At 34.8% G+C, this 23,402-nt stretch overlaps 1 long non-coding RNA gene across 1 annotated transcript in view; it reads right to left on the bottom strand.

Annotated features, from left to right (window-relative positions):
* The window catches only part of LOC118766169, a 27,813-nt gene extending 4,411 nt beyond the window's left edge, over positions 1-23,402 (bottom strand). Inside the window, exon 1 of the long non-coding RNA XR_005002084.1 lies at positions 23,375-23,402. This is a non-coding gene — a long non-coding RNA (uncharacterized LOC118766169). The remainder of the gene's footprint in view (positions 1-23,374) is intronic.

The following is a 23,402-nucleotide window of genomic DNA, read 5'->3' as shown; positions in this document are numbered from 1 at the left end:
CTCACCTGACACAAAGCCACTTCCTTCTGTTCTACTCCTGCTCCCAGCTGAGAAGTGTTCTTTTCCCAAGTTACTTGACAACCTCACTAGTGTTGGTGCCACATAAAAAGCACAAGTGCTGGTGTCACATAAAATGCATGCGGTACACTCTGTAAAGTAGTTGGCATTGGGAAGGGCATCCAGCTGTAGAAGCTATGCCAAAGCAGAAAATAAAGCCTGGTGCAGCTCTCCAGCTTGCGAGCTCCTTTTAAAACATCAAACCCATGCCATCATAGACGACAAATGTTAAATGATGATGATGATGATGATGATGATGATGATGATGATGATGATGATGACGATGACGACGACGACGACGACGACAACAACGATGATGAGAGGGAGATCTTTTTGTTCACCATTTCTGTGGGCATTAGAGTTCATGGAAGTCCACTACATTTGACCCCAGCCAACTAGTAAGGCTGTTGAGTATCTTCTATCTTCTTAGGTTTCTTCCTTTCAGTTTCCAATGATTCAACACAAAGTACACATGCAAAATTTTCTCTTTACATATGCAATGTATGGAAGAAGGGGGACTAGGTAAAATTAGCTTCTTATTGTCAATAAAAATAAAGACTTCAATTTCACATCAACTAAGGTATCACATCTAAGGAAAAGATAAGGAGAGGAAGTAAAATAGTTGTAGTCATCATCATCATCATCATCATCATCGTTTAACGTCCGTTTTCCGTGCTAGCACGGGTTGAACGGTTCGACTGGGGTCTGGGGAGCCAGGGGCTGCCCCAGGCTCCAGTCTGGTCTGGCAGTGTTTCTACAGCTGGATGCCCTTCCTAATGCCAACCACTCCGCGAGCGTAGTGGGTGCTTTTTACGTGCCACCTGCACAGGAGCCAGAGGGGTCTGGCATCAGCCACGATCAGTTGGTGCTTTTTTTTTTATGTGCTACCGGCACAGAAGCCAGTCAAAGCGGTGCTGGCATCGGCCACGTTCGGATGGTGCTTTTTATGTGCCACCGGCACAGAAGCCATTTGAGGCAGGGTTGGCATCGGTCACGTTCGGATGGTTCTTTTTATGTGCCACCGGCACAGAAGCCAGTGGAGGCTGCACTGGCAATGGCCACGTTCGGATGGTGCTTTTTATGTGTCACCAGCACAGGTATCACAACTACTGTTTCCATTGATATTTGGTTCGATAAATTTTAAAAAATTTAATAAGAAGTATATAAAAATACATATACAAAAATATAATATAAATGAATTCAACAGGGAGCATACAATTGGAGATATAAAAATTAAACCAAGAGGCAGTATCCAACAAGATAATTTTCAAATAGGACCAAAAGATCAAAAGACTACAAATAAAAGCTTATGGACCCTAATTTTAATAACATTTTCTAACCATGCCTCAAATTACTTTCTATCCCAAAGAACTGTAGTAAAACCAAAGTGATATTCAAACCTACAAAAAAAGCACATGCACATAAGCAATAACATACTAAAAAGTTACACAACTGTACTCACACAGCTATATACTTTTATACCCATTAATGTACCTATTGACCACACAGAATCAGACAGTAACAGACACATGAACATATATGTATATGCATAAGTATAAATATATACACACATAAAATGCATACAAAAATACACAATACAAATACATATACGTACAAATGTATGCATACAAATACACACACAGATGTCCCTATAGTCGCATATGCATACATGCAGATCACACCAAAAGCATATATATATATATATATAATATATATATATATATATATATATATAATATATATATATATATATCCACACAGACATGCATATAGAGAGAGATGCACATATATACGGAGTAAATCCTGTACTGATACACACCTATACAAGCACATTCAGCTGCACACATATACAAGATGGGCTTCTTTCAGTTTCCATTTTACCAAATCTTCTCACAAGGCTTTGGTCTACCTGGGGCTATATAGTAGAAGACTCTTACTCTGTGTGCCACACAGTGGAACTGAACTCAGAACCATGTTGTTGAGAAGCAAGCTTCTTACTGAATACCCATGCTTGCATCTATGTATTGGAATGGTGCTCATCACAACCGTGTTGCTTGCCAGATCCTGTCAAACCAGCCCATACATGCCAACATAGAAAACAGACACTAAGTGATGATGATAATTATGATTCAGGGTTTTACTGAAGCAGAAAAACATCACAAACTGTTACTCCACGTTTCATGTAATCGATCATCTGACAGAAGTGAACTTTTAGAACAATCCAGTGGTTTTAAACTGAGCAAGGAGAATTAGTTGGCAAATGATCAAATATCTATTTAAAGTTGACTGGATGCAGGTTTGTTGCATTTTAAAATGAATGGAAGCTACTGGATAATTAATTTGAATATTGATGAAAATAATATAAACATTAACAAGAAGTGTAATAAAACTTAAATAGATGAAGTTTATAACATTGGTGCAGTGAAATGGTTATATCTACTGCCAAGGAAAAAATTACAGGTAGGAACTTTTTGAAAAATATGAACAAAGTAAGTCTATAATGAATTTTTAAATGAAAATAAAGGCAAACAATATCTTAAATAAATTTGAAAATTAGCTATGGAACAATGGGAGTGAAAGTGACTTTATATAAGAAAAAGAAAGAGTGAAGAGATAAAAGAGGTTTATTAAGGGAGATATAAACTTTTCACACACAACACAGAAAAACACTGATGCACAATACCAATTTTGAAGAAATAGATAAATGTTGGGGAGAGTAGGTGAAAATGAGCAGAATACATATATTAGACATAGAAATTAAACAGAGAGAGTTTAACCATTATCAAATTATGTCATGTGTATTATTAAAAGCTAGATGAATTAGCCACTTAGAATTATATTTCTGACAAGAGGCACAAAAAAAAATTCTGTAGTAAGTATGATTTCATAATATATAAGCTGGCAATAAAATTCCTGATCAATCCCTTCAGAGCTTTTGTTTCACTCATTAGGAAATAAAGTTTAAAAATGTCAAAATTATATTAATTTATTTGATATTCTACTATTTTATTTAGTCTACAGCATTTGACCAGCTTTCAATACTATGATAGAAGCTCTGTACTTCAATAACTGCAGGGAAAGTGAAAGTAGGTAGGGCAAGAATCTATAAAGTTGACATTCTAGAAAGGAGAGATTGAAATTTCAAAGTTTGTTGAGTAAAATACAATTGATATGATGAGACAGGAATTGCACATATAATCCTAGTTCTGGAAAGTAAAAAGTGTTGTAGTAACAGCAGCATGTCTAGAGCAACTCAAAGTAACTATAACAAGATGGTTATGGGAGAATTGTAGAATGGTGGTAGGAAAATCACTAGATTGTAACACGATTAGGGCTCAGTAGGGATTGTAGAATGTTGATGGGGTTTGTAAAAGTAACACGTTTATAGGGTGTAATGATTGAAGCATGCTGGATGGCAGCTGTAATTGTAGAACTTTGGGGATTAGAATAGTAATTACAGTATTCTAATGGGAAGAGTAGCTGTTGTAGTATGTTGGGTAGGAGCAGTGATTATAGTACCCATATAGTATGTTGACATGGCCAACAGTTTTTAGGAGAGAAGGCTAGTCTATACCATTGACCCCAAGACTTGAGTGTTACCTAATTTTTCAACCCTAGAAACGAAAAGCGAAGTTGACCTTGACTGGATTTGAATTCAGAAAGTAAAGAGCTGGAATGAATGCCACAAGGTGTTTTTTTTTCCACCACTTTAACAGTTCTTCTGGCATGTCCTTAGGAGCAATAGTAATTATAGGATACTTGTGCAGTAGAAATTATAGCAGCATATAAATTGAGGGAGTAGTGGTTGTAGTATATTGGTGGAGGCAGTACTGATTATAGGCTAGTAAATTATAGCATGCTGGTAAATGTAGATGTGTGAATCCATCAGACAGTTTTCTTTAAATGTGATCCGAAATGCTTATGTGGCTAGCAGTTATCTCAATCTATATATGTAAGCATTACTTAAATGTGGGTTTCAACTGATTTTGAATATGGTCAATAAATGTCAAAGTATTTCTGCTCTTGATCTAAAATTTAACATCTGAAAGGCAATTTTGACTATGTTATAGATTTAGGTCAACATAAAATGGTATCAGAGACTGTGAAGCCTGATTTTTTTTAAAGAGTAAGACCAGTAATTAGAAGAAACTAAGAAATCTGCACTGGCAGACTTGTGTCTGTAATGTCAGATCTATGTCCATCCTCACAACAACTGAACTTATTAACACCTAAAATCTTTGGTGGTTTTATATTCAAGATAATTTCAGTTGTGTGTTATTCCTGACTAACAAAAATTTTATCATTGCAAGTATTTATCATTACTACATTTTAGTGTTGTTGAATGAGTCTAGAGTGCTGTGACCTTCACTTAAGAATCTTACCAAGATCCATCTTCACTGAAGTCTCCATGACAAGAATGAAATGTATAGAGAGCATAACTGAGGAGGCCCATAATTTATCTACTTCAAGTACAGTGGAGATAAAGGCTGAAATTTATCAAAGATTGTTGTCTAATACTTTATTTTATTAATATAAAATATGAAATTACTAAAAGCATTCAAACCATTCTGGATCTGAAGTTTACAACATCTATTTCTTACATAATTTCTGCATCCTACTTCATGTTACGACACATACTGAAATTGGATGACTTTTATGTGAGAAAATGTTATTTTTGTTATTAGTAATTGTTATCATATCAGGAAATCAGCTGTCAAGGAGTTAAGGGGTTTTATAGTCACTTCTGGAATTCTACTTGTACTCTTAGAGATTTTACTTAAATGCATAAAATAGATATTATTTCTTTCTTAGAGAGCAGCATTCATTTACATGATCTTTGTTTTCAATTGTCAGATTTTATTAGATTATATAATTTATTTCCAGTTGTGGGTACTCAATAGATTTAACAAGTTCTAGTTATAAAAGTAAGTTATTAATATTCAAGTATAATAACATTTTGGGGATTAAATTTTTCATCTTTTCTATGCAGTCATTTCTTTCATTTTCCATGGGTCCTCAGTTTTAATAGAAAGCTTTACTTTCTGACCATTTTTGTTGAAATATTACTAGTAACATATTTAAAAATAAACAAAAAGGAACAGAGTGCAAAACATTCATATTGTGTATGATGTTCCACTTTTAGAAACGGCTGTACCAGGCTATAGTTTAACTAAAAAACTGAATTATACATTGATGTTTAAGTAGTATAGAGTGAAATAGCACATCGGTCAAAATGCCTGGTGATATTTATTTTCTGGTTTCTTGCATTCTGTGTTCCTATCCTACCAAAGTCAACCTAGTCTTTCTGGGTCAATCAATAAAGTACCAATCTTTTGTGGTGGACTGGACTGGCAGAATCATTAAGTCTTAGACAAGATACCTGGTAGTATTTGTTCTGACTCTTGGCATTCTGAATTATAATCTCACTATTTCAGGTGAATAAATTCAATCCAATCCTCAGGTGTTTTTAGCAGATTCTACTTTTGTTACAAGCTTTTGGGCTAGGTCTGAAATCTGAGTGTACCTCTCTTTTCTCTCCCCACTCCCCCCTTCCTCCCAGTAGTCTTAGAGGCTCTGGAAAAGATTATGGGCACTATCCTTCCCTTTTGACTAAACAATAAAAAAAAAAAGAAAAACAATGACTTTGCCTTTAGTCACTTGTTACCCCTACTTATTTACTTTAGCTTTTACTTCTCTCTTTTATATTAGTAAAATGTAAAACAATGAAATTAATATGGATTCTACATAAATTAGAACAGCTTTTAATCTGCCTCTGAATTTTTATGTATTCTTTATGTATACAACCTAAATACACTGCAGTTAAGTCAATGTGAGTATTAGTCATTTTATTTTCATCTTATACCTTAATTAAACTCCATTTTATAATAATACTTGCACACATCTTTGTCCTTTTTATCAAAGTATTACACACCCACTTTTTCTCAATTATATCTTTAATATCTTTACCAACTATTTAGTTATTCTATACACATCATTGCCTTTTCTCATTAGCACATTTGAGTATCACATTCACTAGTTCTCTTCTTTGCTATACTTTATATTTTGTCTCTAATTACAGCTTTCCTATTTTATCCTGTCTTTTCATCTTTACATTCATTTCCCTTCTCTCTTACTGCTTGATCTCTCTTGGCATTCAGCCATTGTGATTATTGCTGTCTTGCATGACCCTTGCTCTATGTACAAACTTCTTTTCTATCTTGCTTATTTATCCCATGTTGTTACTTGCTTCTTCTTACTTCCGTAAGTCTCACTTGCAGCTGCTGAACAAAATCTAGTCATGATATAGTCATTTTCTAATATTTTCACTTATTAATTTCATGCTTTCTATGTTCCTTTATGGTTGTAAATGTCATGTTATATGCTTTAACCTTCATGTCGGTGCCATATTCTGGAAATATCCCAAAGGTTTCTTTAGCTGAATTCTTTTAAAAAATTAACAGCTATAACTTTTTAACCTTTCTTTTTATTTAATTTAATAGTTCCTATTCCTATTTACATACTGTAAATTTGAATATTTGTTAAATAGCTTTATTTTGTTTTTAATTCAGAAGTGTTGATTGTGCCAATCGATTTAGGTTTTATGATTTGAGTTCTTCAGAAATCTAACCTAGAACCTGTCTTCAGAAATCATGTCAGAGAACCTATCATTTACAAAGATGTAAATAAGTAGAGTAAAATAACTTGCCCTGGGTTACCCTGAAGTATACTAAGCTGAATGAGAAATGTTTTCATAATGAAAATCCTAGCTTTGCAATTAACACTATCATCTAAGTACAAACCAGTAAAAGATTAGATCAGAGAAATTGTTGAAAATAAAAGAGATCTGAAGTCGTCTCTGTTTGTTTTAATTACAAAACACATGTGAACAGAGTTTTAATGACATGCTAATTTATTTATCTAAACTTTAACTGTTTTATCACTTGTCTTAAATCTAATGTTATTTACAAGAACAATTTGTGAATTATTCCTAAGAAAGTTTTTGCTAAATTTACATTATCTCCATTCTGTAGAATATTAAAAAATAAGTTTTCAAATTACAAAATATGCCTTTAAACAAAAGCCAAGCCTTCTTTTCTATATTCTCTTTCCAATATATCCTGACTACTGTCAAATGTAATAAAACATATTCAACATTGTCTATTACATACTATCAAACAAAAACGCTGCCAACCTCCAGTAAAAATTGTTAACCATGAGCCAAAGTTGGGAACAGTTATGACTGTAATAGTACAAGGTTAACTAATTAAGTAAAATTTAGTAGCCTCAGTCGTTGTCATCATCAACATCATCATCATCATTATCATTTAACATGTCTTTCATACTGACATGGGTTTGACAGTTCCATCGTATCCAATGAGGTACAGGACTGAGTCATATTCCAATGTCTACTTTGGCATGGTTTCTACAGTTGGATGGCAGCAGCTTCAGTGCGATCATCTTGCAGCTTACAAGACTATGGAACTGAAGTGGTGCCTATAAGTAAGCAAGAATAGAAGGAAGAGTGTATGATGATTTTAGATGGGGTGATAAGGGAGGAGAAGGTAAGATGAGAAGAATAGATTTATAATTGTGAGAAGGTGGTTGTGGAGAGAGTAACTTAAGTAGATACTGTTGGGGGAGAGTATATAACAGAGAAAAGAGAATAGGGAAGGGATAGTGTCAGAGGTTGTTGAGAAAGGGAGGAATAGAATGGAAAGGTTGATAAGACAGGTTGTGCAGGGCTATCCTACATTATAAGAGTGAGTGTGGATGGAAGGTATATTGGAAATGAAGAAATAGACATGGGTGGTGAGAAATTATGAGAGAGACATTGAAGAAAGAGTGGTGTGGAGGTCATGAGGGGTAAGCTAGAGGGAGAGAGATTAGAGAGAGTGATGAGGAGACAGAGAAGCTGTGACGAAGGAACAATGAGATGATAAGAGGCAGTGAGTGAGGGAGTAATAGATGAGTACAATGAGAGCAATGAGGAAAGGAAAAGCTGGATGGTACCATATAGGTATAAGGCTGAATAGTGTGATAAACACAAGAGGAGGTTGTTTTTAAAGCGAAATGAAGTAGATGATGAAGATGTGGCCTGCCCAGGTGGTGGATTAGAAATTATTATTGCGTACATTACATTCCTTTCACCTTTGGGAAACATATGAACATTTCAACTCTGATTCTGGAATTCATGCTTATGTAAGAATCAATTATTTCCTTGTGACTCCAGCCGTTACTTTTCCATTAACCACGATGATGCAGATAGCTCTGAATTTTACAAGTGCTAATTCAATTTATACAATGCAATAGAATAAAATATTTCCACCTTTTTTTTATATTTTCCTGAATAGTAAAAGCTATTATTTTCCCAAAAGTAAAAGCTTTACAAATTTTTCAAAATTATAATATAAAATTAAATGTTGTTTCGTATTGTGTGCACATGCAGGAAAATAATAAAATGAAAAGTTAATTAAAAGGAGAAAATGCAACCATACAATTTGCTATAGAGACTGCTCTAATAGTTAAAAATAACTAATCAAAACTGTTAGTCAACTTGCACATTTGAAAGAATAATGATATAAACTGCATATGCCTATAGATACATAATATATATATAGATAAATAGATAGGTATGTAGGTATGTATAGATATATATGGAGAGAGAGAGAGAAACAAAGAGAGAGAGGGAGGAAGAAAAGAGATTGATAGATTTTGATTTGTGTAGCTATCTATCTGTCTATCTATCTATCTATCTATCTATCTATATATATATATATATATATATATATATATATATTATATATATATATATATATATATATATATATATATATATATATATACATATATATTTACACATTACATAATTGAAAATATACACAGGCATACATTTATGTCAATATGTAGGTGGAACCATTCAAACATAGCTTAATAACAAACAGAATATTCTAAAAAGTTACTGTCATTGGACTTGAGAGCTAATTCCATAGCATCAGTAGGGCATATAGTCTCAACATACTTGGTTCATATCATACCAAGGTTGACTTTGTCTTAAATACCTTCAGAATAAATCAAATAATCATCAGTAATGTTCTAGAATCAATTCAGTTGGTTATAGAAAATATAGTTCAGATGTTTGTGCATGCAGTATAGCCAAGTGATTAAGAAATTCACTTCACAATTGGTTTCAATTCTGCTGCATGACATCTTCGACAAGTAGCATTTTATTTAATCTCATGTCAACCTTGAGAGAGAAATTGGATTGATGGAAACTATGTAGAAGCCCATCAAATGAATTGTACCTAGGCATATAAAGATACCAGCATGGATAGGTGCAGGCATTGCTGGGTGAGTAAGAAGTTCAGATCCCAATCACATAATTTCATGCTCAGTTTCACTGTACAGCTCCTTTAGCAAGTGTTTTTTTTTATTATAGCCTTCGGCTGAATAAAGCCTTGTGAGTGGATTTAATAAGCAGAAATTCCATCATGTGTATACGTGTGTGCATGAAAATACCTGTGCTCCTTTGGTAGAAAGGAGGGAACTTGGAGATTCTGCCCTGTCATGCATTGTCACATTGATCCTGTTTGAGAATTGTATTTGTGACATAGTATACATGTCTGTGGAATATTCTTTCACTTGCACTAATGCAGAGAATCTGGTTATTTAGTCAATCAAACAACTGTAGTTGAATTAGTTCAAATTTTTACAGTGCTGTATACAAACTCCATTAGAGATCAACTTTGTTTTCCATCATTTGGCATATGTACTAGTGGGGTGCAAAGAGCACCATATGAGTGTGATCGTTGACAGAGCAGCTAACCAGCTTCCGTGCCAGTGGCACATAAAATGCACCATTCAAGTGTGATCGTTACCAGCGTTGTCTTACTGGCACTTGTGCTCGTGCTAGTAGGGTGCCACGAGCACCATCCGAGCATGATCGTTGCCAGAGTGGCTAACTGGCTTCCATGCCGGTGGCACATAAAAGGCACCATTCGAGCGTGATCATTACCAGCATTGCCTTACTGGCACCTGTGTCGGCATGTACAAAAAGATTCAAGCGAGGTCATTGCCAGTACCGCCTGACTGGCCCCCGTGCTGGTGGTACATAAAAGCACCCACTACACTCTCAGAGTGGTTGGCGTTAGGAAGGGCATCCAGCTGTAGAAACTCTGCCAGATCAAGATTGGAGCCTGGTGCAGCCATCTGGTTCACCAGTCCTCAGTCAAAATCGTCCAACCCATGCTAGCATGGAAAGCGGACGTTAAATGATGATGATGATGATGATAAAATTTAAAAATTTATATAAAAAAACTGGTACCTCATTGGTAGAACAACTAGTGTTCCAGTTGATCAGATCAATGGAACAGTCAGCTCATTCAATTAATGTCCAAGTGGCTGAGCACTCCACAAACACACATTTCCTTAATGCAGTTCTCAAAAAGATTCAGTGTGCCACACAGAACATGACAAAGGCTGGCCCTTTGAATTTCAGTATAACTCAGTTCTACCATCTGAGAATTGGAGCAATAAAGTGTCCTGCTCAAGGATACAACACACCACCAGTAATCGAACTTATGACCTAATGATCATAAGCCAAAAACCCTTACCACTAAGCTATGCACCACCACTAAAAATAAAAAAAAACCCCAAAAAGTCTATATATATTGAGGGGCAAAGAGTTGATTCATGACTGATATTCTTTCTCCTTACAAACCTCATCGTTGTACATTGCAAAAATAATAACAACAATAAATAAATCAGATTTTTCACTATCTGTTCACTTCTTATCATCTTAGCAGTGGATGTCACCAGAGATTCTGCCATGAAGCAGCTACATTCTATATACAGATAGAATCCACACTTTTCTGCAGATATTTTCTGTATTTTTATTGTTTTGTGTTTGTGGAGAGAGGGAATGAGAAATTGTTATTTTCTTCATGCTGTTTTGCTTAATTTATTTATATTTTTTACTTGGTGGGTACATTTTATATTATATGATTTTTCATATATATATATATATATGTGTGTTGTGTGTGTGTGTGTGTGTATATATAATATTATATATATATATGTATATATATGTACATACATACACACGTGTACACACACACAAGCATATATATATATGTATGTATATGTATGTATATATTTATATATGTGTATATATATATACACACACAAACACATATATAGTAAATTGTATGTTTTTATACATATGTCTGTGGAAGTTTACATAAATGTGTGTTTACATGAATGTGTGTTTGTATTTATCTTTATTAGTAGATATGTGCATGCTTATATATATATTTGTATATGGAATAATACATATGCCTTTGTATACTTCCACCTTGTGCTTATGTATTTCAATGTATGCATGTGAACATATGTGTATTTATTTATATATGCATAATGATATGCATGCAAGTGTCTGTGTGTGTATTTAGTATGCACATATTTCTGTATGTAAGAATGTGCTTTGCATACCTGTGTGCTTATATGTGTATCATGTTGCATGCATATGTAAGGAACTATGTATGTGTCTTAGAATTTATGAGTGTGTCAAACTTCCTTTAATTCCCCTCACCCCAGCTTCCTATCATGTGATATCCATAGACCCATTTGTCTTCTGCCTTTGACTCACCAATCCTAAGCCCACCTCTTGTTTGTTGTGTCAAGGTAGTACTTACTACAAATCTTTCATATCAACAACAGGAGCATCACCCTGACACCACCACCTCCACTACTGTCCACACAAGCCATCAGCAGCAAACACTGCTAACTGAAATCCCACACACACACACCACCACTATTTCCACCATCACTTACAGATTCCAAAACCAGAAACATATATCATCACTTCCAGTGCACACTACTATGGGAAAAACCATGCCATCACCATCAGCATGCAAAGTACTCATCCCTAACATACTCACACACACACACACACACACACACACAAAACACCGCCAGCAGATTCATCTTTTATCATATATGTTCATCATCACAAACATACACTACAAGAAACACAAGCCACCAGCACTAGAAGACAGCCAACTCAAATGCACCCGTCCCACACACCACTACTACACATCACACATGGCTAAATCTACCATCACACATAGCTATTAATTGGTATTTTCAGCTATGGTCATCCTGTTTTTATTTTGTGTCAAAACAAAATTTTCTTCTAGCAAAAAAGCAATGACCATATCTTTCACAGGTCCTTCGAGAGTGATAGTTTTGTTCAGCTTGACCATCTGTATTTTAAAGAAAAGTATGTTAGGAAAAACATAAGTGGAAGGGTATTCCAAGAGGTTGATGGTTAGAGATGATGGATTACATAAATTGGTTAGTATTGAGCTTGGAGATGAGACACAATACAGGTAATATGAGAGACTAATATATCAGATGGCTCTGGGTAGAAGTACTATGCAACTATCTAATTCAGGAAAAAAAACTAAGATTCCAAACTTCCTTTTAAGGTTTTGATATCATCGCTGTCATCATCATCAGCAGCATCAGCATTATCCTCATTAGCGTTCGTTCTCCATGCTGACATAGGTTGGGCAGTTTGAGAGAAGTAGCAAGCTGGCAGGCTGCACTAGGCACCAGTCGTCCCTTGTGGCATGGTTTCTACAGCTGGATAACCCTTCATAATGCCAAACACTTTACTAAGTGTACTGGTTGCTTTTGGTGGATGAAAGAAAGACTGTTTTGAAGGAGGTTTTTCTGAAAGTATGCAAAATAAGTAGATAATATGAAGGCTTTCTACTTCTATTACAATTGCTTACATAAATATCATGGTGAATAAAGGATTTCTGTGAACTTGACAGGGAACTAGAAGACTCTACTGTACTTTGAGAGTTGTGAGAGAGCTTCCATGCTATACAATCCATTAAAGGTGTTTTGTTTTTTCAATGATAGTATTACAAAGAAGCAATGTTGAATAAATCCATTCTTTGGAGAGAATTTGGTGATTGTTTCTATATGTTGTTTGTATTCATTGCATATACTGTTGAAATACTACTCTGAGCCAACCATTTGAGAGATTTAGTTTATGGACTTTGGTTAAATGAGAGATGTGAGGGGATATGCCTAAGTAAGAGGATGGCTTTGGTCCCTGCATGGATGTTTTTGATGAGTCATAGATAAAGCAGATTTTCTTCCAGGAATACGAAGCTTCTGGTGGAGGAACAACTAGATCGGTAATGTAGGTGTGATTGCCTTTCAGTATTGAGTATTGTGTAGTATGGAGGTATGTAGTAAGTAACTGTAATTAAACAGAGAAAATAAAAGCAGGAATAGTAGAAAAATATAACTGGGTTTAGAAGCCAGAATGAGATCAAGCATAAGTTTTGTGTTTTAGAAGTAGATGTCTGTAAGTGATGAAACTATTATAATTATTGTAGAGAGGTTAGGATGGCAAAGATCCAGCATATTAACACCTGCAGTGTCAGTATGAAAGGTGTGGGAAAAATAAGGAGAGATGTAATTATTTATGTTGCCATGGTTGATGATTTTAAGAATGGATAAAGGGATGTAGGTATCCTTGGTCTTGAACAAAAGATAGACAAGCTGTTTTGGGTGGTTGGAGAATGTAGAGAATGTAGGAAGTAGGAAATCAATTTAGAGAAAATTTGAGCCATTGCAACTGGAAGTTTTTAATGCTTCTATCCAGATAAAAGAATTGAAGATTTGGGAGAGTAGATTCTACATATTTCAGATACCATCTTTCAAAGTGAACCTGGAATATAGACTGAAATCTAGGCTACAAAGATGAGTAAGAGTTAAGGATTAAGATATTTGCATGTCAGTGAGGCATGTCAGTTTGTCAGTTTGGCATGTCAGTTTGGCTTGCATGTTAGTGAAATATGGGGGCAGGTGCTGCTTAAACTAAAACTCATGTATTTCCAAATCTAGAAGGGAGAATTAACCAATGAATTGAGTGCTATTCATATTGCACTGTGTTTCATTAACTATTTAATGTCGTTTTGATGGTTGATGGGAAAAGGGACCATTACTGTTGAGTTTTTGATTATCACTACTGCAATCCCCATAAGTAGCCCAGCCAAATGTCAGTGGCCACTGGTGGGACCTTCAGAAGTCCTATGATCCTGAGGGTAGTCTGGAGTTAGAAATCATAGTAAAGCAGGAGTGGTTATGCTGTTTAAAAGAAATGATAGTGAGAAAATTCTACTCAGTAGTAATCTAGAGTGTATGACAGTGTGATTTTCCTAAAGCGAGAAAACAGTATGTTGGTAAATGAAACACGTACACCAGTACAAATGAGTGATGAATTTAGAAAATGTGATTATGTAATGTAAAGGGTTCGATAACCATTTTTTATTATTTGTTTCCTGCTAAACAAACAGCCTGAAAAGAAAATAAATTGACCTTAGGATATAAATGGTACTTCTCAAAACAGCTGGAAAATCCAAATGATTTTATTGATGACAATGATGATGATGCAAATTTAGTCACATTAACCACACTGGCTTTCTGTGTGTTATTTCCAAATATTGTTATTCTTAGAAAGTACAATTCATGTCTAAGGTTGGCTATGTCTTTATCTTTGAAGAGTGCTCATAAGTAGTTGGAGAGTGGTTAATTTCTGTTTTTCATCTCATTTCTAGTCTCAGTATGGAGCCCTTGTTGCCTGTTATTTTTAAGAACATCTGAAATATAGGATCTCAATATTATGTGACAAGTATTTTAGTGTTTGTACAAGTGAAGGCACATAGCTTAGTGGTTAGGGGATTCAGTTCATGATCCTAAGGCTGTGAGTTCAGTTCCTGGTGGCTCATTATGTCCTTGAGCAAGACAATTTATTTCATATTGCTCCACTCCACTCAGCTGGCAAAATTGAATTGTACCTGTCATGCCAGCAAGGAACAAGAACATTAAAAACTGAAGATGATGATGATGATGAGTGACTGTATAATGTGGTATATATGTAAGTGGACTCTCAGCACATCATTGGTTGCTTTATTTCTGCAACAAAAGATTTTCATCGAGCAATCCACTTCCTGAGAATGGTCAGTTACTATTAATAGTATATGCCTTCATATGTCTTGCATTTGTTATAAACTTCAGTATCACCTTTGATGTTTAGCTGATGCTAGTCTCACTTTTCATAAGCTTTTCCATCATCTCTAACACAACCATAATGTATTACTAAAGATCAAAGGAGATGTCTGCAAATGATCGTATTCTCAATGTCGCTTATGTTGCAAAGATTTGGGCATTATACAGGAGCCTGCTATAAGTCCTTGACAACTTTGTCATAGATATGTACAATATGTGACCTATTCTTAGTGCAATTTAGATGAAATTGAACCTTCCCCAATCAAAGTATTTAACCAGTTTTGGTTGGTCAAATAGAGTATGTGTATAAAGGAGTCAAGAGTACATAAGCAATCCTGTGTAGAAGAAATAAATACCAGATGTATTATGGTTCATGTGCCAACTTCCATCCACCTCAGATACAATCTAAACAAAATTCTCCATGGTATGTAGATGAATGTCAAGTTCCGGGACTTACTATCACTGACTTTCAGAGATGCTTATGTTTCACTGTAGCTGAAAGAAAACAGATTCCAAAGTATTAATGAGAAGTTGTTTAATGCAGACATGCTTCAATGTCAGTGACATGAATACATTCATCAAACTTATGCAGTTACCTGGAAAAATTCACACACAATTCTGTAGTTGTAACTATAATGACCACTAGTTTCTCCAATTCCAATTTTCACTTTACTAAATTCTGCTGTAACTACACACAGAAACATCACACATGTTTCCCTCTTGAATGCCAAAAACTCATAAGTTAAAATCAGATGGAGGTGCCATCATAAAACTACATGCACCTAATCACACATGCACACACACACACATATACACATGCATATATATGTATATATATGTGAGTGTGAAGATATGTATTTGTATATATGTATGTATGTATGTATGTATGTGTGTGTATGTATGTATGTATGTATGTATGTATGTATGTATGTATGTATATGTATGCATGTGTACATACATGTATGTGTGTATACAGAGGGAAAGGGTGAGAGAGTGGGAAAGAGAGAGAGGTCAATTTGTGGAGAGAAATATGCTCATGCATTCATAGGTAAAAAGGCATATATAATAGAATATATTGCATATATATATATATATATATATATATATATATATATAGTGTGCATATGTGTGTGTGTCTGAAAGGAGAAACACATACAAGAAACTGTTAAGGCACAGCAGATACACCTATCTTTCTATTCCTGTACATGTATCTGTGTGAGAAATTGTATGTCAGAGAGATAGAGAGGGAGACAAAGAGAGGGAGAAAGTGAGAGAGAGAGAGAGAGAGAGAGAGAGAGACAAAGACTGAGAGCCAGAGACAGCAAAGGATAGGAAGAACAGACACATACACACACATATATATAAAACTAACCATAAATTTGTTTGCACATGTGTGTGTGTGTGTGTGTGGTGTGTGTGTGTGTGTGTGTGTGTTATTTCTGTGTATGTGGTAGAGCACATGTGCAGGAGTGTGTAAGGGCATGTATATGTTTATAATGACAAACAAAGTTGGATACATGTATACGATTCACTAAACATTGCCCATTACTACCAAGTTACAATCTATCATAATAAATGTCCCAACTGACAAGCCAGAGCAGAGGCTGCTTATACTTAAAATAGATAGCTCACAAACACACACACATACACACACACACAAACGTATACACACACACACACGTACACACACAAATGCACACGCACACACACACACACATTTACACAACGTTGGCACACACAAGTATGCTCATCTCTGCATGTCTTTCTCACTCTCTTTCATTATATGCATATATATGTGCAAGTGTGTATGCACGTGAGTGTGTCTATGTGTGTGCTGTTGTTGTTGTTGTGTGTGTACACACACACCACACACACACACACACACATACGTACACACACAAATGCACACGCACACACACACACACACACACACACACACACACACATTTACACAACGTTGGCACACACAAGTATGCTCATCTCTGCATGTCTTTCTCACTCTCTTTCATTATATGCATATATATGTGCAAGTGTGTATGCACGTGAGTGTGTCTATGTGTGTGCTGTTGTTGTTGTTGTGTGTGTACACACACACCACACACACACACACACACATATATCTTAGTTACAGCTTAGCCCTTATTCTGGTACAGTATCTGCATGATGACCAAACATAAAACTTACACCCAACAATCATGTAATGTTCCTTCATTGCAGTTTTAACGACTACAACTACTACTACTACTATTACTACTACTATCTCTTCTTCTTCTTCTTCCTCTACCTCCACCACTAATACCACTACTACTCAGACCCAGGTCAGCTCAGCCTTGCTTGGACAAACTCAAACTTGTAGTCACAGGCATTCTAGTCAGGAACATATACCCTCTTTTTATATTTCTAGTGTCACATAAACCACTATACCTTCACATAATATGAAGATAAAGGAAATTTGACTGCTATTTTATTAAATAATGAAGGCTCTATTTGGTCACAAGATCTGCTAGGAATACCAGCCAAGTTTTTTTCAAATTGCACCCTACCAATTTAGAACAGAATACATTAAAAATATGGTCATGTGTTCCCCAGCAGGTTGGTAAAAGAACCGGATGGCCAAAGCTAAAATGCCTTTTATTGTAAGTTTGCTTGATCAGGACTGACCTGAGGCTAAGTACAAGCAACAATAACATCAACAACGAAACAACAACCAACAATAACTGCATAGCAGCAGTCTTGTCGGATATTTTTCTCTCCTTTCTCCTTTCCTCAGTTTTATGTGTTCCAAGTCACTGGACCTGATTTCTTTTGCTTCTAATCTCTATGCAATCTAGTGGAAGCAATGTGTCTCTGACCTTCCCCTTCCAAAATAAGGTTCCAGAATTTATCCATACTCATTTCAGTTTCTCTTTCAGCTTGTTCTTCAAACAAAATAGATTTCTTAGAATATTTTAGGTTGCATTGCAACTCTATTTACTTGAACTATCTTGTGTGAGAACTTAGAAAATACATGGTTTGAAGATTATCATAATATTTTTTTTCTTCCTTTCTTTCTCAAGCTTTCTAGCTGTAATCTTGACCCTAGCCGTAACTTAATTCTAACTCTAAAACTGAACCTCTTTATTCAAAATTGCAGTAGTTTTAAGCTCATCTAACAACATTTATTTACAGTACATAACATAAATCATCATTCTCATTTTTCACCAAATTACTAACTCAGATGCAAAGCCCTAGAGCTTCGGCACAAGTCTGGTGGTGGCTCAGCACTTGATTGGAACTTTTTTCTGTTGACATAAGATGGAGGAAAGATGAAGTTAATTTTGGCAGGATTTAAACTCAAAGCGTGGAGCTCCATAACTAACTACTGTAAAGCACTATTCCTCACTCTATTTGATCTGGAAATCTATGATGCATAGTTGCTTTCCCAGTTGTGATTCAATGCACACTGGCTATTAACAGTACCTGGATATTTAAAACAACTATAGTTTCTGTTATCACACAGTTTCAGGTCAGCCTTGTCTAAACACACCCATGATCAAAGACATTTTACCCACAAAACCCTAATCCTGCCTTGAGTATGGCCCATGCAGGACCATACCATCCAATGCACTGCCTTTCTCTAATTACAACAGTATAATCTAGAGATTTTCATTACTATTTCTAGCATGTTGAATTATCACCTAAAGGTTCTGTCATTAGTCTATGTTCAAATATTAGCAATAGAATTTAGCTTCAAGAACAAACTGAGTCAACAATGTCCCAAGTGAGCATCTGCTGCTCTATGTGTCATAAGAGCAAAGTGTCAGACTACAACAATCAATCACTAATTATTATTCTGTTGTGTCTGGACTTGTTTTTCCTCTTTTTGTATACAATACAATGGTGACAGTTTTACTGAATTAAGATGTTTACTTACTCTGAAGATCATACAGTTTCCAGCATTATTGTGAAAATAATTTGAAGTGGACAAATGCAAGAATATACTATTATTTGGATCCATTTGAAGAAGAAAAGGTATCAGAAGCTTGTCCCTGGGAAAGATTGTAGCTACCCTTCCTTCAAGGAAAAGTTGAATAATTCTAAACTTTTTTTTTGGTTTTGTTTTGTTTTTTACCTGCTCATATTTAGAGAACATAATTCACATAGTATTTTTAGAGCCATTATCAAAGACTATTCTTAAATTAACAGCACTGCTCTCACCCACCAAAAAGTGAGAACAACCTTTGATCCTTGGATCTGATACAGCTTGAAAATTATGCCGATACTGTCTTGCTCCCATCTAAAGGCATACAAATTCTACTGATTTGATCTAGATTGACATAATCCAAAATCTTATGAACAGCTTTTAAAAACAACAGAAGTATCCTTGTCACTATTTTACCTTTATTCATTCTTTATACAACTGCAGTGTGGTGATGTCTTTTAGCTGCTTGTGTCATATTTTACCTGTTTGAGCATATCAAACAGAATAATTATGTTACCTTGGTCCTTCACTTCTAAGAGGCTGTATTTACCAGATGCTTGACATTTGACAGCCACCTAATATTGTGGTCACAAGCATATTTGATGTAGCAGAACCCAGCAAATTTTAATTAATTTAAAACTACAATCTTAATAATAAAAATACAATCATTAACTAAACGATTAATCAATACTGGTAAAAAAAATGTAAGACAACCCTAAAACTTTAATCACTTTTAATTGTAGAATACATTGATGATGAGTCTAATCTTTAGCAATATGATGACAACCCCAGACATGTTTCAGTTTTATTGGAACTCATCAATGAAACATAATCTAACACTGACTGTTAGATATTAGAACAACTTTTGAGATATAGTCTATTCATATACGAACGTATCCAGATTTGGCATATTGTTATATTGGTCAATGACAGTAATGTCACAGCTTAAGTCACTGAAACTTTCTATACAAAGTTTCAAAGCTGAGTATGTTTATTTCCATTTTTTATTTCTTTTCTTTTTCTTTTCTTTTTTTTTTTTGTTACACAGTTGTTCTTGCTGAAAACTGTCAATATTAGGATTATGCTTTCGGACCTTTGTGCGCAGACAGACCCTATGCTGCAATAGAATATTTTCATGACATCAACAACCTTTGGATAATTGGTTTCACATCTCTGAGCTCTGTGTTTTGAAATATGGTGTAATCTAACATATATCACTGTTGTATCCTGGGTTATTCATGAAAGTTTTCCCTTTATTTTTCTGCTTTTAGAACATAATATTTGCAATAGAGAAAATGAACACACTACACCACAGCATTAAGAGGAGGCTCTTTGCTTAGTGTATTCATCTAAGACAATCAACATATGAGTGGCCATAATATTTAAGTCCCTCATTTAGTATATTGTACTCGTGTGTGCAGTCATAAACAGCATCATGTTGGACTTTGATTGACTAGAAACACACTTTGTTAATAACATTCTGGTTCAGCCAGTGCTGATACTCAGTACTTGCATCTCTGCACCAGCTCAAAAGCAGAGATTTACCAGATTATTGTCCAAGGAAGTGCTTGCTTCAGCCAATTTTATTATCCAGTCAATGATACTAGTATCTTATCATCTCTGCAAGATCACTGCTATTTATAAGTCTCACTTTACCTTGAACAACTATATCAAGGGAGAGGCTACCAACCGTTTAAGAAACAGCAGTAGCTGCTGGTTTGATTCAAAGAAAAGGCCTTCATGTGATTAGTGAACTTGTGAGAAATACAACCATATTATTCTCATATCAAAACCTACCATTTTAAAAAATAGGAAACACACATTAGATGATACAGTCTGATATATTATGCCCAAAAATAAGATGGATTTTGATCACAGAATGTGCTTGTTCAAGGTTAATCTGGAGCAAAACAAAAAAAAAAAAAAGAATATGCAGAACATTTTAAGTTTGAACATTTCCCATAACAAGTCCCGTACTTAGTTTTTGTTTATTGGTTTGATGAATGCAGTTACATTTCAACCTAAACTAATCTGAGTTCATCTAACCTACCTACCTTAGCTACCTATCTACAGATTTATCTGCCTGCATATATGCATATATATATATATATGTATATATATATATATATATATATATAATAACTGGTATGTATGTGTGTGTGTGTGTATATATATATATATATAATAACTGGTATGTATGTGTGTGTGTGTGTGTGTGTATGAATAGTTCCTTTCTACTGATATTAGTGTCTTGTATTCCAAGTTAACATGATGTATGTGTATAGTTGTATGTTTGATAGTGTAAGTAATTATATGCACTCGTATTTCAATGTATTAAGCTCTCTCTCTGTCTTTCTCTCTCTCTTTCTTTCTCTCCCCTCTCTTTCTCTCTTTCTTTCTCTCACTTTTGCTATGCATCATATGAAAGAAAATGTTATGTAAGAAAACTTGTTTTTCAATTGCTTTTGGATCACACTCACATATACAAAAACAGTTGTAATAGATTGTAAAGCAACAAGAATTAACACAAGAATCACAGAAAAAATTTTTTACCTGTTCCACTAGCTAGCACCATAAATATTGAACTGGATGTAACATACTGCAAAAAATAACTTCCTATTCTAACAGTTAACTGAAGAAGCAAGAGTTACTGACATGGAATCTAAAGGATGATTTTCTTTTGAATCACCAACCATTCCACATAAGAATTATATATAAAAAAAAAGTTGTTTTAAATTGAACTAATTTCTTTTTGTTTTTGGTCTTTTTTTTTGTTTTTTGGGGTTTTTTTTTGGCTACAAATAGTAATGAGATTTCACATGATTCAAACCATTTTTGTATCTGCTGCATTATGGATATGGAAATTTTTAAACATTATGGATTGGATTAAGTGGACACATAAAATACATACATGTTATCAGGTCAAGTTCTTCATGTTTCTCATACCATGAAACCATATAACACAGAACATCCATCCAATAAACAAGGTTGAGAGGATGGGAGTAGAAAGGCTTCTCAGAAAAGCCAACAACTAAACAAGTTATTTGCCAATTGATACACAAATTACATGGTAGAAGAACCATTTTTACTTTTTCTGCTGGTCACAACTGAGATGCATCTCAAAACACTGTATTGGGAACATCTGTGCCCAATTACCTTTGGTTGATTTTCAGTTTCACATTATGTATTTCTGCCAATAACCTCAATGTAGTTGAGTGACCTTCAGTGAAGTCTACTTTGCATTAGGCAATAATAGTAGTGACAGGTAAAATATATCATAAAGCTCCTCTTTGGCCTTGTGCTCACAACATGAGATGCTTTGAGCCCTCATGAGAAGCCTGGTGTATGATCTTGGAGTTCCTTCCCCAGTCTTCATTTGGCCGCCAGAGAAAAATGCTCTTTATACATTCTCTGAAGAAGGTAAGACTTCTTAACTTTGAAATACTTGATTGCCAGATGTCTATAATGTTTTAGAAACAACATGAAAAACACGCAAAACTATTATATTTACTTTTCATTTATTCCACGAAGTGTCACTGACTAGTTTGAAGTGATCAAATAAGAATTTTACCCCTCATAAAATAAATAGAAAATTAATGAGTTTTAGCATGTTTCTTATTGGTTAAACAGGATCTTCCCATGGCTTAACTGCTTCATATTCAGTACACAGTTTCATATCAAGTCTCTTGTAAAACAAATACAACTCCCAATACCTGCATTGTTGTGATCTTGTGGCCTCTTTAGACTATGAATTTTGGATTGGACTGGGATATATTCACAATTATACTCTGTTTTGTCCCCAATCAGTCTCTCTCTTTCTCTCTCTCTTTCTCTCTCTCTATCTCTCTAAAAACATACATACAAATACACACACTTGCTTACACTTTTCACATTCATGTGAGAACTTTTATGATGTCACTGATTTTACAAGAAACAGCAACCAATTCACTCTCAAACCACATGCAACTATCTTGAAAAAAAGTGTGCATTGGATGATGTAACTATAGAGATATTATGCATGAAATAAATAAAATGAATGCTCATGGCTGGAAAGTGTTTTACCAAAAGTCTTGCTTGGTGAGAGCTCATCTGGAACAAAACCGCATTAACAAGCTGCAACAAGTTGATGTCATATCTACATGGTCAATAGTCACACATAAATTCTTTCTTTTCTTTCCCTTCCTCTCTCCCTCTCTCCCCATCCCCACCCCCTCTCTCTATATATATATGTAAAAACACAAACACACACATATACATATGTATGTATACATGTATATATATATATATATATATATAT

This window comes from Octopus sinensis, linkage group LG1 (genome assembly GCF_006345805.1).
Source record: "Octopus sinensis linkage group LG1, ASM634580v1, whole genome shotgun sequence".
Taxonomy (NCBI): Eukaryota; Metazoa; Mollusca; class Cephalopoda; order Octopoda; family Octopodidae; genus Octopus; species Octopus sinensis.
This window is presented reverse-complemented; position numbering and strand designations above follow the sequence as displayed.